This window comes from Triplophysa rosa, linkage group LG7 (assembly GCF_024868665.1).
Source record: "Triplophysa rosa linkage group LG7, Trosa_1v2, whole genome shotgun sequence".
Classification (NCBI taxonomy): domain Eukaryota; kingdom Metazoa; phylum Chordata; class Actinopteri; order Cypriniformes; family Nemacheilidae; genus Triplophysa; species Triplophysa rosa.
In genome coordinates this window covers 3,203,038-3,215,120 of record NC_079896.1, presented here as the reverse complement: position 1 = coordinate 3,215,120, position 12,083 = coordinate 3,203,038, and the positions used below count along the sequence as shown (strand labels likewise).

The window sequence follows — 12,083 nt, the reverse complement described above, 5'->3', positions numbered from 1 at the left end:
ATGCGGCCTCTCTCCTCCATCTTCCTCATTGCCACGCTGTTTTGTATCTTTTTCTCTCTGCTTACCTTTATACCTTCTTTCCTTCTCTCTTTCCTACTCTCTCTCTCTCTCTCTCTCTCTCTCTGTCTCTCGCCTGTAACATTCGTCAAGCCTTATGCTGCGGCACAGACGCTTCCAGGATGCCCACTCACAATCTCTGCTTTCACAAAGCCTCTCTGCTAAATCCAATCACACATGGAGCTGCATTCGACAACGGGCACGTCGGCACGGGGAAGAATCGCTTGCAACATATCTGGTATTGCGTAATAAAGGCTACGGGAGTTCAGGGTAACCATTTATGGAGTACAATGAAATTAAAAGTAATCATTAATTGGTCACAAAACCTCATTAACTGGGGGTTTCCTTGTAAAAGAAAGCCCATTTTTACAGACTCATAAATGGTGTTTGAAAATCAACTAGTGCATATAACATATTTTTGCGGCTACATTTACGCATGACAAAAATTAGCATTAATGGTATAACGTGAAAAATGCATTTAGGCTTAAAGTGATAGTTCACCCAAAAATGAAAAATCTGTCATCATTTTCCCCCTTAATTCTTTGTTCTGTTGAACACAAAAGAAGATATTTTGAAGAATGTTGGAAACCAAACAGTTCTGGGGCACCATTGACCGACATCGTTTTTTTCCTACTATGGTATCAATGGTGCCCCAAAACCGTTTTTACAAAATACATCTTTCTTTTGTATTTAGCAAAACTACAAAACGTATACGGATTTGGGACACTTTGAGGGTGAGTAAATGATGACAGAATTTTCATTTTTGGGTGAACTATCACTTTAAATAAGTGAACAGTATGGAGTAGTAGAGATGAAGTATTTTTGTAGGCAAACCCGGAAGTTAGCGCCGCACTGGTTCCCTCGACCAAAAGCCTATGATTTTTCCCACAGACTTTCGGAAGATCGCCAAAAATACTTACACGTTTTGTCTATCAATACAATCTTTACAGATAAACATACACTACGGTCGCTCTATATCAACGTCACCACCACCACCAAGCCTCAGACAACTTTTTTTTAATTATTATAAACGTGTTTTCTGGTAATTACTCTGTAAATGAACATCCATCCACGCTTATACAGATTTCTATGCACGTCCCCACCAAAGAATGTAGTCGCTTCATAGCAACGTGTTAGCAACCAATGTTTTTAAGACACGATAAAGCTTTAAAAATCACGAGTGGGTTATAACTGGTGTGTTTAATGTCATAAATGAAAATGTGAAAATATTTTGAGGTTTTGTTAACCACAAACCTTCTTTTAGGCATTTAACCAAAAACCCATTCGAAAACCCATAGACCTTGGGGCGATGGAACCGAAAGTGCTAAAATGCTAACTCACTTCTGGGTTTTGCATACATCTCTGTGATACTCTATTGCAATATATTGCAGTTATATACTAATATTTCAGTGTTGTTTTTGTTGCAATTATTTTACAGCCATAACCCAGGAAGGTATGTAGAACACGATCCAAATTGTGATAAATTCTCGTAATCTATTCACAGTCCAAGTCATTTGTTCACATTTAAACACTTAAAAACATTATACAAGTCAACAACAATTCTGCTGGCCATTAACATGAGCAATCACGTTCTTCTCATCTCATAGCATGTGCTTTATTCCTTGGCTGTTTAGTATTGTTTTGTCGAGGCTTTGTCATCGTTCTCACGCACACAGATGTCGAGATAAGCCGCGTCGCCGATGAGCCATCACAGCTTTCTCAATTGGCTACGCAACTGAGCTCTGGAAACATTACAAAGAGTGTGACATCCATCTTAATGTGCGGCCTAGCTGCTACATTTACAAATGCGAGCCTCTGTTAGTGGCTCTAAATCGGTAATTCAAACACGCTGTTCTGAGACTGCTTTAGTTACAAACCAAAAGATTCCCAATCTATAGTGCCGCCTCATTGGGATGTAAAAGTCACACCTGCTAACATGAACAAAAACACGCATCTAAAACGGTCGAGCGATGCTCTTCACCTCCCTGCTTACACAGAGCCGACTGGCTGCATGAGTTCAATTTGACACAGCAATGGTTAGATTGCAGAGTCTCATCTCCGAGGCACAAAGACAATAGCAAATCCATCTCGCATCGGTTGCACTTTCTTCTCACAAGCATGCACAGCAATATCTCACCATCACAGCCTCTACATTACTACGGGCCAAAGGCTGAGGACACGATTACAACACTCAGAAAAACACAACACAGCAGATGGGCCTCTTGTATTTCTGCCTCACCTCAGCAATAAATCACAAGCCATCTCATGCATGTCAAGTGATGTGAAACACTCCTGACTCCAAACCAAAGTTGCACTGAGAGATGATCTATGATCATCTATGTATTATGGAGAACAGGGATTCTCAAACTGGTTTTGCTTCAGGTCCTACAGAGTTACGTCAGATATCAAGGGGTAAGTTAAAGGGATAGATCGCCGTAAAATATAATTTCTGTCACCCTGGTGTTGTTCAAAACTCGTGTATGACTCTTTCTTCTGTGGAACACTAAAGGAGATATTTTGAGAAATGTCTCAGTGGGTTTGTGTCCATACGATGAAAGTCAATGAGGATCAATGTTGTTTGGTTACCAACGTTCTTCAAAATATATTCTTCGGTCTTCTGTGGAAGAAAGAAAATCATACAGATTTGGAAAGACATGAGGGCGAGTAAATGATGACAGAATTATAAAAAATTGATCGTTGTAAAATGGTTGTAAAAACAGTATATTAATTTCTTTTACGGTTTATGTCTTCACTAGTTCATTTGACTAACTCTGCGATGCGATTTGTTTTCACCAAAAGTACAAATATTTAACATTTTGTCTTCATGAGAGTTAATACAATTTTTATGCAAAATTACACAAGAGCGAGCAAAATGCTGTTGAAACAGTTTTTGATAAAGTATAGCGCGCCCAACCTGATCTCACAGGAATTCACAACTACTTTACGAGGTAGCTTATTCGTACGAGTTCACATTGTGAATCAAACAAAAACATATGATTACTAGAAGAAAAGCAATACTGAAGCATAACCCCACCCCTAACCCGAATGTCACTGGCGCCAAAGCAAATCGTACAAAAATGTACGAATGAGATCATACAAATTCATACGAATTAACCAAAAAGCCACATCGTAAAAGAGTTATGTTTTTGCCGTGAGATGAGGATGTCGACATTTCAATGTATTTTATGTAACTAAATGTCTCTCGAATTTTGATGCTTTCATACTCTAAGCAGCAAACACTTGGCACAAAACCTTGTTTATCCTTTGAACCTGTAAAATATTATATGTATATATATTTTTTTGTTAATTCAAATAGAAATTATCAGTTAACATAATGAATTTCTCGTTGAGTTGACTAATATTTTTAAGTTGAATTAACTCAAAGTTTTAAAGCAACCAGGTGACTTATTTTTTTTAAGTTGAACCAACAGTTTTTTTTACAGTAAGCTACAATCTGGAACTTTTGCCTCTCTATCGCCATCTCTGTTTGAAACATAAAACTGCAGGTTACTTTATACTTATCTTTATGTAGCTTGTCAAATGACATCTGTTCATTTCCAGTGAACGTTCCTGATCTCAAATTATAAATCATTATTATATTCTTATCATTGTGAAGCAGGATAAGGTAATATAATAATAATAAAAATATAACAATAATTGATTATTACTTATCAACTTTATTTCCTTTCCTAAAGCCAAAACACACATTGTTCGATCGGAAGCACCAACAGAACATATGGGACGTTTTTTCTCCTCCTTATTAAAAGTTAATTAGCCTTTATATTTTTCTAGCCTAACTAAACTCAATTATATGGTTAGTTGCATTTTAGTATTTGCAGTTAGCATTTTCTTCCTCTGTCTGCAACCCAAACAGAACTGAGCCGTGACCCGCTTTTGGGCAACAACCAAGCAGTGACGGTTAAAACCCCAGTTAGACACTAATGTCAGCACCACCTGCTTTCCACAAGCTTCTATTTCTGAAATCATCCCACAATGACAAAAACTGATTCCTGCACCTGCTTTCCACACATGCGTATGGAGAAACTAAATGTGATAAAGATATGCTTCATCTGTGCTTCACTTGTTCATTAGTCTTTGTTCTAATGCTCCTGACCTTAAAAGCAAATGTTAAGTCTTGTTTAATTGCACCACAAATGTCGGCAAAAAAGTATCTTGTCATCCTATTACAGCTAACGATTGCTGCATTGACCCGCCATCGAGAGGTAGTCTGAACTCCTCCTACGTGCTGATTCGATATCTATCTATATATCACAGAATGTAAGGTCACACTCGCTCTAATGGATTGTACCGGAGCTTGACCAGAGCGACAAATGAGAAACATCTGTTCATGTCTAACTCATGCATGGGGTCAGATGAAGAGGATAAAAAATTTCATTTTGGACATCAACACTTTTGTTCTTTCTAAGGAGAAACTGTCCACTGACACAGCGTTTTGGGGAAAATCAGAGAACAATTTTATTTCTCAAAGGTTGCTCTTTCATAGGTCATGGGATTTGGAGTTCTCAGTTGTGTTTCAACTAGGACGTTTCTCCTGAAATTGCTCATATTTGTTCAAACACATGAAGAGAAGGTGTAAAGTAAAGTAAAGTAAAGTAAAAATCAAATCAAAAAAATAAAATGAAATGAAATGGAATGGAATGAAATGAATATCTGGATTTGGGTAAATTTGATGAGAATTGTTTGAGTTCATATTGAGATCTTCAATAATATTGACTTTTGATTGCAGACTTGACAAATCTGAGCTCAGTTTGAGACATTGTTGACATCTCTTCTGAAACTCTAATGGAGACATTTGTGAGATTTCTGAATCTTTTCCTCAGGAGAAATATCTAAGACGCGGGAGACTTAAGTGAAAGTTTCCATTTGCTCCCCATTCAATCTCATAGTTGTCTAGGATTATTAGGATATTAAAGAGATCTCATCTATGATTTTTCTTTCTAATAGAATAGAAATCGAAAAAACTGTGAAGAGCGTATGACAAACAATTTTTCATTCGCGGGCAAACCATTTCTTTATTGACAAAAGTAACAAATGATCTTAATGGGGCTGAGGAAAATGATCCGAAATGCCAATACGTGCATAAAACCGCTCGTCCCGATCGCCGACGCTCAGTGATCTGTCATCGCTCATGTCAAATGATGCTCTGAGATGTAAGACAGATTGCGGAACCGTGACCTTTGTTTGCGTGACCCAGAGATCATAACCAATTTAAGTTGCCCAGCAGACACGTCGGGTTAAACTAACAGAGCAGCGTGGCGAGACAAACCGAAAAAATCTGTAGATGCCCTTTGGTCCGTCTGTCAGCAATTCCCACAAATAACATGGCACAATAAAATCATCGCCCAACAGGCCCACAAGCGTTTGTTCAAAGGCTGCTGACGGCGATCTATAAAGCACAGTAATGGGTCACTTGTCACGGGGCGTGAAAGGGAAGATGTACGGCGGCTCTCCAGTTGCTCTCCCGGGAGCACAATTAATCAAGAGCGAATAGTATCAGCATGCAACAAAAGCCGTAAGGTTATTACCGCCGCTGTTCCGCTGGATGAAATGCGATGATAGCGCTAATTGCAAAAAACAGCTGACCGCACGCCAGACGCCAAAGCGGAAGGGCAGATGAAAAGGAAGGAGGCTAAAAGAGAGAAGATGTGAAGTCACGCTCGCCCCTTGTCACATCATCATCAAACTGCTCAATATTCATTTGAACCAATAGGATTTCATTATATGCAAATTAGTTCAGAATACTTTGCCTTTAAATAAGGATGTATTTACAAGGTGAATGCACAGGAAATGCATCACGATGACGTCATTAAAGGGAAACTAAACTAGGATTTTCTCGAGTTGGGGGCGTGTCAAAAATAGAATCATGGCTGAAGCTCAATGCTATTGGTCATTCAACTAAAGCAAGTAGGGTGGGACTTTATTTCATACACTGGCAACGAAAGCATGTCTATGACAGGTTGCTGAAAGAGAGGAGTGGCGTCATCCAAAAAAAGAGAAGAGGTAGATAAAGTTATAACATTTATATGAAAAATGATAAAGCCATTTTCTTCTCTAGGGAATCAATTTTGATTTCATGTTCAATTGAAGCAAAAATTTGATTAAGATGTGCCTCTATGTCTACGTTTGACGCTGCCTCATTTTTAGGAATATGCTCTGCACTTTTGCATGCAACAAAGATGTTGACTGACTAAAAATGGCGCAACCACAAACACAATCAGCAGATCCTGCCAATGTGCCATCCAAACTAAATACAACAAAAGAGATCCGCATTGGTTTCTTGCTTAAAAGACCACTGGGTTTAGTTGTTTTCTCAACTGGTCTCCCAGCCTTAATATCCCTAAACAAACCTATCCGACCAATGGAAACCAGCCGAGTGCCCAGCCATGACCACGAAACCAAGCTGTGATTTTTCTCATGTTTCATCAATTTTAATGGTCACCGTTATATATTTGTATTAGCTACCAAATTCTGATCATCACCATCAGAATATCCTGCTCAACATCATCATCAGGTCTAAAAACAAAAATCCTAATTCACAGCCACTGATATGACCACCAACATTCCGAGGTAAGAAATAAAGCTTCAAAAAAAACGTGAAGCTCAGCCCAGCACTGATGGTGCACCGCAACAGCATCAATACACATGTGATGGGGCTTCACGCCTGATGTGGATTCCCACTGAAACTCAATTACGCTCTAATTTATTCGCTACGATTACGCGAGGCACATTCGCAAACTGCTTAGAAAAATATCATGTAATGAAAATGTATATTGTGACAAATACGCACATTCTTCTTGGATAGAACTAAATTCCTTCATATGAATGTATTTTTCCTTTTCATTTCAAACAAACAATATAGCCACATTTAACAAATACGCATTTAATCTTAATATAAAACAAGCGACTTTCCTTGAACATTTTGCTCTTCGTTGCAACATCAGTCTTTTCTAACTCGGATTTCTCAAAGGTTTGTCTTGAGCTATTTTATACCGTTACCCAGGATGATCTCCCCTATAAAAGAATTCAGGACTCACCTGTCGTTGGGCTGTCAATGAAAGTGATGGGATAACCGTCTCATTTGCTTCTCATTGTGAGAAATAACACCCGGGCACAATCAAAGGCGGATAATTTCCCTTTGCGCGAAAACGATCCCGAGGAAAGCATCACCTACAGAGAGAAGAGAATGTGAAGCAAATTTAAAAAGGAATCCTGGAGGGGAAATTGCGCCGGTTCGGAAAGTCTAAAATTAGTCCTCCGGATTGCCACGCTCCAAAGTTCCTCTGAATGCGCCTGAACTTTGCGCGCTGGAGAACACTTGGATAACCAAGTGCGGTGAGATCTTAAGTTGCAATTGTTGTCGGAAAGGGTTCAGATATGCAAAATCCTTTTATCCATTACAGCCATGTCATTTGGTTAAGCAAAGAGATGTTCAGGTGCTGCAGTCGTGAGTTAAGGCTGTGGATGCCCGCAGCGTTGTGTTGAGAGCGCAAGGTGAGACGCGCGACTCCGCGCCTCTCCAGTGTTCAGCGCTTCGAGCATCTGTTCGGACCCGAGGGACATATCTGCGCTCTCTGCTGCAGTATATGGTGGAATGGCGAACTCTGGTGGATGAAGAAAATACAATTATATACCGTGTGTGCAATTTGTATTACGCAACTATCAAACAAAGTACTGTTAAATTGTTTCATAGAAAGAAATGTAACAAAAGTATAACACTCTCAAAAAGACATTCTTAAAGATTCTTTGTAGAGTTGTGTCGTTGCGTAAAGAACATTTTCATTGCACAAAGGGTTTCTTGTATTGCCAAAAGATTTTACAGACTATAAAGAGGTAAGAAAGAAATGGTAAAATTATGAACCTTTGACTGAAAGGTTCTTTGGAGCACCCAAAAATGGATATGTTATAGCAGCACTTTGAAAAACCATTGAAGTGCCTGAGATTCTCTTATGGATCTTTAATAGAATCCAGATTATTTTGGCACCAGACAGTTATAAATACTTGCAATTGCAATATTCTTTCAAGTTAGTTTAGAGATCAAGCGCAACATAATTTGTTTGTAGATGCAAACTCTCAATGATTTTGATGAGACTGAGATTGGTTTTGATATTGCATGAATTTAAACTCGCAGCATTGGAAGTTTTTTTCATTCATAATGGTGAGAATTTGTTTTCAGTCTCCATTAGGTCTCACTCGTATAAAGGTTTCATATGGTAATTGCAGTATTGGTATGACTTCATCAGACCTGCGCTGGCTTCCCACTTCCATAAGAAGCAGATGGGAGGAATAATCAATGAGGTCAGTGATTGCTTCGGCTCAGGGATGATACACAGTACATTAGTGTTCACCTCTAATGACCACAGACATTCCGCCAGCATCATAAACAAGACCCACCCCTGATGCCTCTTGCCCTGCACCATGCCATCAATCCTTTTTTGCTGTTGTTGTCTTTTGTTAAGAAAACCTTAAAGTCCTACCAATGCCAAGGTCACGGGTTTGATTCCACTGTAACGTGTCTGTCGGTAATTACTTTTTCTCCAACTATGATTTGTGCAATCTAAATGAGCATAAAGGCAGATATAGAACTTCTTTGGATTTGGGGCTGAAATGTGCCCAGAATCTTCGCAGCTTTTATGCCCTGACGAACAATATGCTGTTTCTTCACAAACCTTTGTTATAAACAAGCAAAACTGACCCGAGACCTGTAAGCTGAACCACAATCTTTTACGCAATATAACCTTTCTCAGTGTGCTGGTGTACCACAGTGAAGATGAATGGTGTGGTGGAGCTGAATTCTGGGGGTAATTTGTTCTTATTGATGGATGTGTGTCTGTGGAATTGCGTTATATAACCTTTACAGAGAAGGTGCTTCATTGGTCACATCACATTTGAAATGAAATGACAGCAGACCATCACAACACAATAGACGGAGGACACAGCTACCCAGGTTACGGCATGATGGGGAGACGTGGTACGTCCGTGTGGTGGGCGTATATGCGAGATGCAATGGCTTTTTTGAGACGTTCACCTGTTTTAAATGGAGATAAAAAAGTCAGTTTTAGAAAAATATAACTTAAGTGTGGGTGTGTTATTATATGCCATTGACAATTTTTAAAGCATAAACTTCATCAAATGTATTAATGATCAAAGCAGGAGCAAATTTGTCAATGGTCTATACGCAGTGCTTTGAATTTTAAAGATGCCAGATTTATTAGTAAATAAGTTAAATGATGCTACTTAAGAAATGCTTTTATGTGCTGTATCTTAGCAATTCGCCTAAGGGTAGAATGTAAGATTTCAAAGCCAAGCAGTTCATCACAGAGCTGTTGTTTCTTAAAGGTTAAGGCACAAATGAATACAGACATATGGCTTCATACCGTCTCATTCCATTTTCTCAATATTTATGGAAATTTGGTGGGGGAAAAAAGCTTTGCAGTGACTACAAATCAACAAGATTCTTTATTTTATTTTTATATTTTAGAGTTTTACATGATTTAAATGATACCAAATTATGGTGAAAGGGTTGCAATCATTTCAAATCTAAAATAGTTTCATAATGAAATCAAATTTAGTTTAACCTTGTCTTGGTGTGGATGAATAGCATTTTCTGAAGGTCAAAGAGCTTTGACGTTCCTATTCACTCTATTATGGAAACCCCATTTAACTGGAAAGATATGGAGTAAGAAACCTCACATCCCCTCACTACACAGACAAACTGAAGAGTTTAAAATGTACTTCAGTCTAACAGGGTACAGTCTAAAAATAAGACGACGGGAACACAAGCACGGTGTCCTTCCATTGAACTCACACATGTATTTTTCATGAATGTGATGAGCACAGCCTGTCATGTACTCAAGAAAAAGCAAATGTAATGCAGAGAGTCAGGAAGTAATGGTTCCTGCAAAAACAGCAATGCATCAATAATTCAATAAGGGTTCCTGTTATTGCCAACATAATGCAACAGGTTCACGCGCACAAACACAACGACGTATGTACACATTACTGTGGGCCTGTTTACAGTATAATCAATATATATTATCTATATATCCTGGCAAGTTACCTGCAGCCGCCGGTCAGAGAATCGATCCATTGCCGTGCACATTTAACTGCTTTCCTGGGCAAATAAATATAGGCCTACATATTAAAACACACACACACTTAATAACATTAGTTTTAGCAGAATGCAAACATAGTATCATATTAAAATGTATCATGTATAATGATTTTTTTTTTAATGAGACAAAATAAGGACAGCATTACACATTTAACGTAGGTCAATTACTTGCAATTGCACAAGACTGCCAAAAGGTGGCAGTGTTTAATACATAATGAAAAAACATTCTTCCAACAATCCAACTGCAGCTTGCATCACATTCTCCTAAGAAAATTAACTTTGTTACATTTACAGAAAATGGCAAAGAGGAAGGACATGTGGGCATTTCACAACATGCATGTATTATATTATGATAAAAATACATCAAAAATGATCAAAAGTGTAATTATTTAACAGTTTTGTTACCTATATTATAATACCTTGATTTGTGTAATTTTTAAACTACTGTAGTTTAATTTAAATGTAAATGAATAAAAATAAAAATTTTAATAACTTTCTAGTATAAGGGCTTCTATTCTATTCTGTTTGTCTTTCTCATTTTTTGTTTATATTATACTTCACTAATAAGATGAAGAGACGAGTTTTTCTAGGGAATGAAAACAAAGCACCAATTTAGTATAATGAAGTAGTTTAGAAATATTTACAAGCATTATTGTTTTATTCAACAAGAGAATTTCCACATTATTTCTGCTTAGTCCCTGTACGTGGTTTCCTTTAAAACCTGGGTTATAATCGACCAGGTGTGTGATCTTCATTTTATTAACATCATGAGAGTCTAGTCATCTACGCTGAATTTGCTAGTCCCAAACATACAGGATGAATTAACACAGAGGTCACTGTATGTGTAACGACTGTTGAGAGGTGCTTAAGTGACTCCCACCATTATAAATGAGAACGCTCGCTAGGCAACTAAATGTAAATGATGCTTAAGGGCATCATTTCAGTGATCATTTTGACGATAACACTCAAACATTATTGTTTTCAAGTTGTTTTCTATCACGTGAGACAGAAAGAGAGAGAATGGATGGATGAATGGATGGATGGATGGATGGATGGATGGGAAAAAACAACACATTAGCTAATGAAACAAGATCACAGATACACACACAAATATAGAAACTTTATATACACTAACATACTCCAAATGCATGTAACTTAAATGCACTGTCCCTTTCAATAATGCATACATGTAAATAAATGGGGATGGGGGAAGTGCTTGCCCATGCAAAACCAACATCCGTGTCTCTGTGTCAACATCATTTGCTGATCCTGTGACAACATTCACATCAAAAAATATGTCCTTAACCCAGCATTAACCCAAACCCTGTTCACCCAAGCCCTGAAATCTGCTTGTTCCAAGATCACGTCCTATTGATGAGACCATGCAGCGAAGCCACAATGCTAGTGTCCACGTTTCACTTTTTTTTGCTAGGATGTTCTGGGTTGTTGGCATGTGGATTCATACCCAAGTCAAAAGCCCACCCCCAAGCCATCATGATATCATGGTCCTTATAGATATACAAAATCTATGAACGTGCGCCAGGCATCGAGTCAAGGGAAATTGAGTAAAAATCAGTTCAGTAAGTAAAAAAGCAATGTTGGCTGCTAAACACGAGATGAGTCTGGCACGGGACGAGTTGTACTCCAAAGTAAATAAACTTAAATAAACAGCACGTTGAACTCCTAATAAAAAGTATGAGCAACAGTTAAAATGATATCGCTTTAGTACCACTAACAGAAAAATTGTTTTTATTCTCTTTTTAATGTTAAAAACAGTACGTTTGAACGCACCAACAGGAATTTTAATCCCTTCATCAAATCCAATCCTGTAGTCTTTGATTCACTCTAAATCTAAAAGTGTTTGCTGTATGAGTTAGTGGTGTATTGAGGTAAA

At 38.1% G+C, this 12,083-nt stretch overlaps 1 protein-coding gene across 2 annotated transcripts in view; it reads right to left on the bottom strand.

Moving 5' to 3' along the window:
* tafa3a (TAFA chemokine like family member 3a) overlaps positions 1-10,164 on the bottom strand; it is a 75,390-nt gene extending 65,226 nt beyond the window's left edge. Inside the window, exons 1-3 of one of the 2 annotated variants that reach the window (XM_057337598.1) lie at positions 10,136-10,164; positions 8,928-9,103; positions 7,113-7,679 (exon numbers count right to left, since the gene is read on the bottom strand). The gene's annotated coding sequence lies outside the window, so the exon portion shown is untranslated. Of the gene's footprint in view, positions 1-7,112; positions 7,680-8,927; positions 9,104-10,135 lie in introns of those variants that run through there. The other variant, XM_057337596.1, reaches the window with a different exon arrangement.
* Positions 10,165-12,083: the final 1,919 nt, after the last annotated feature.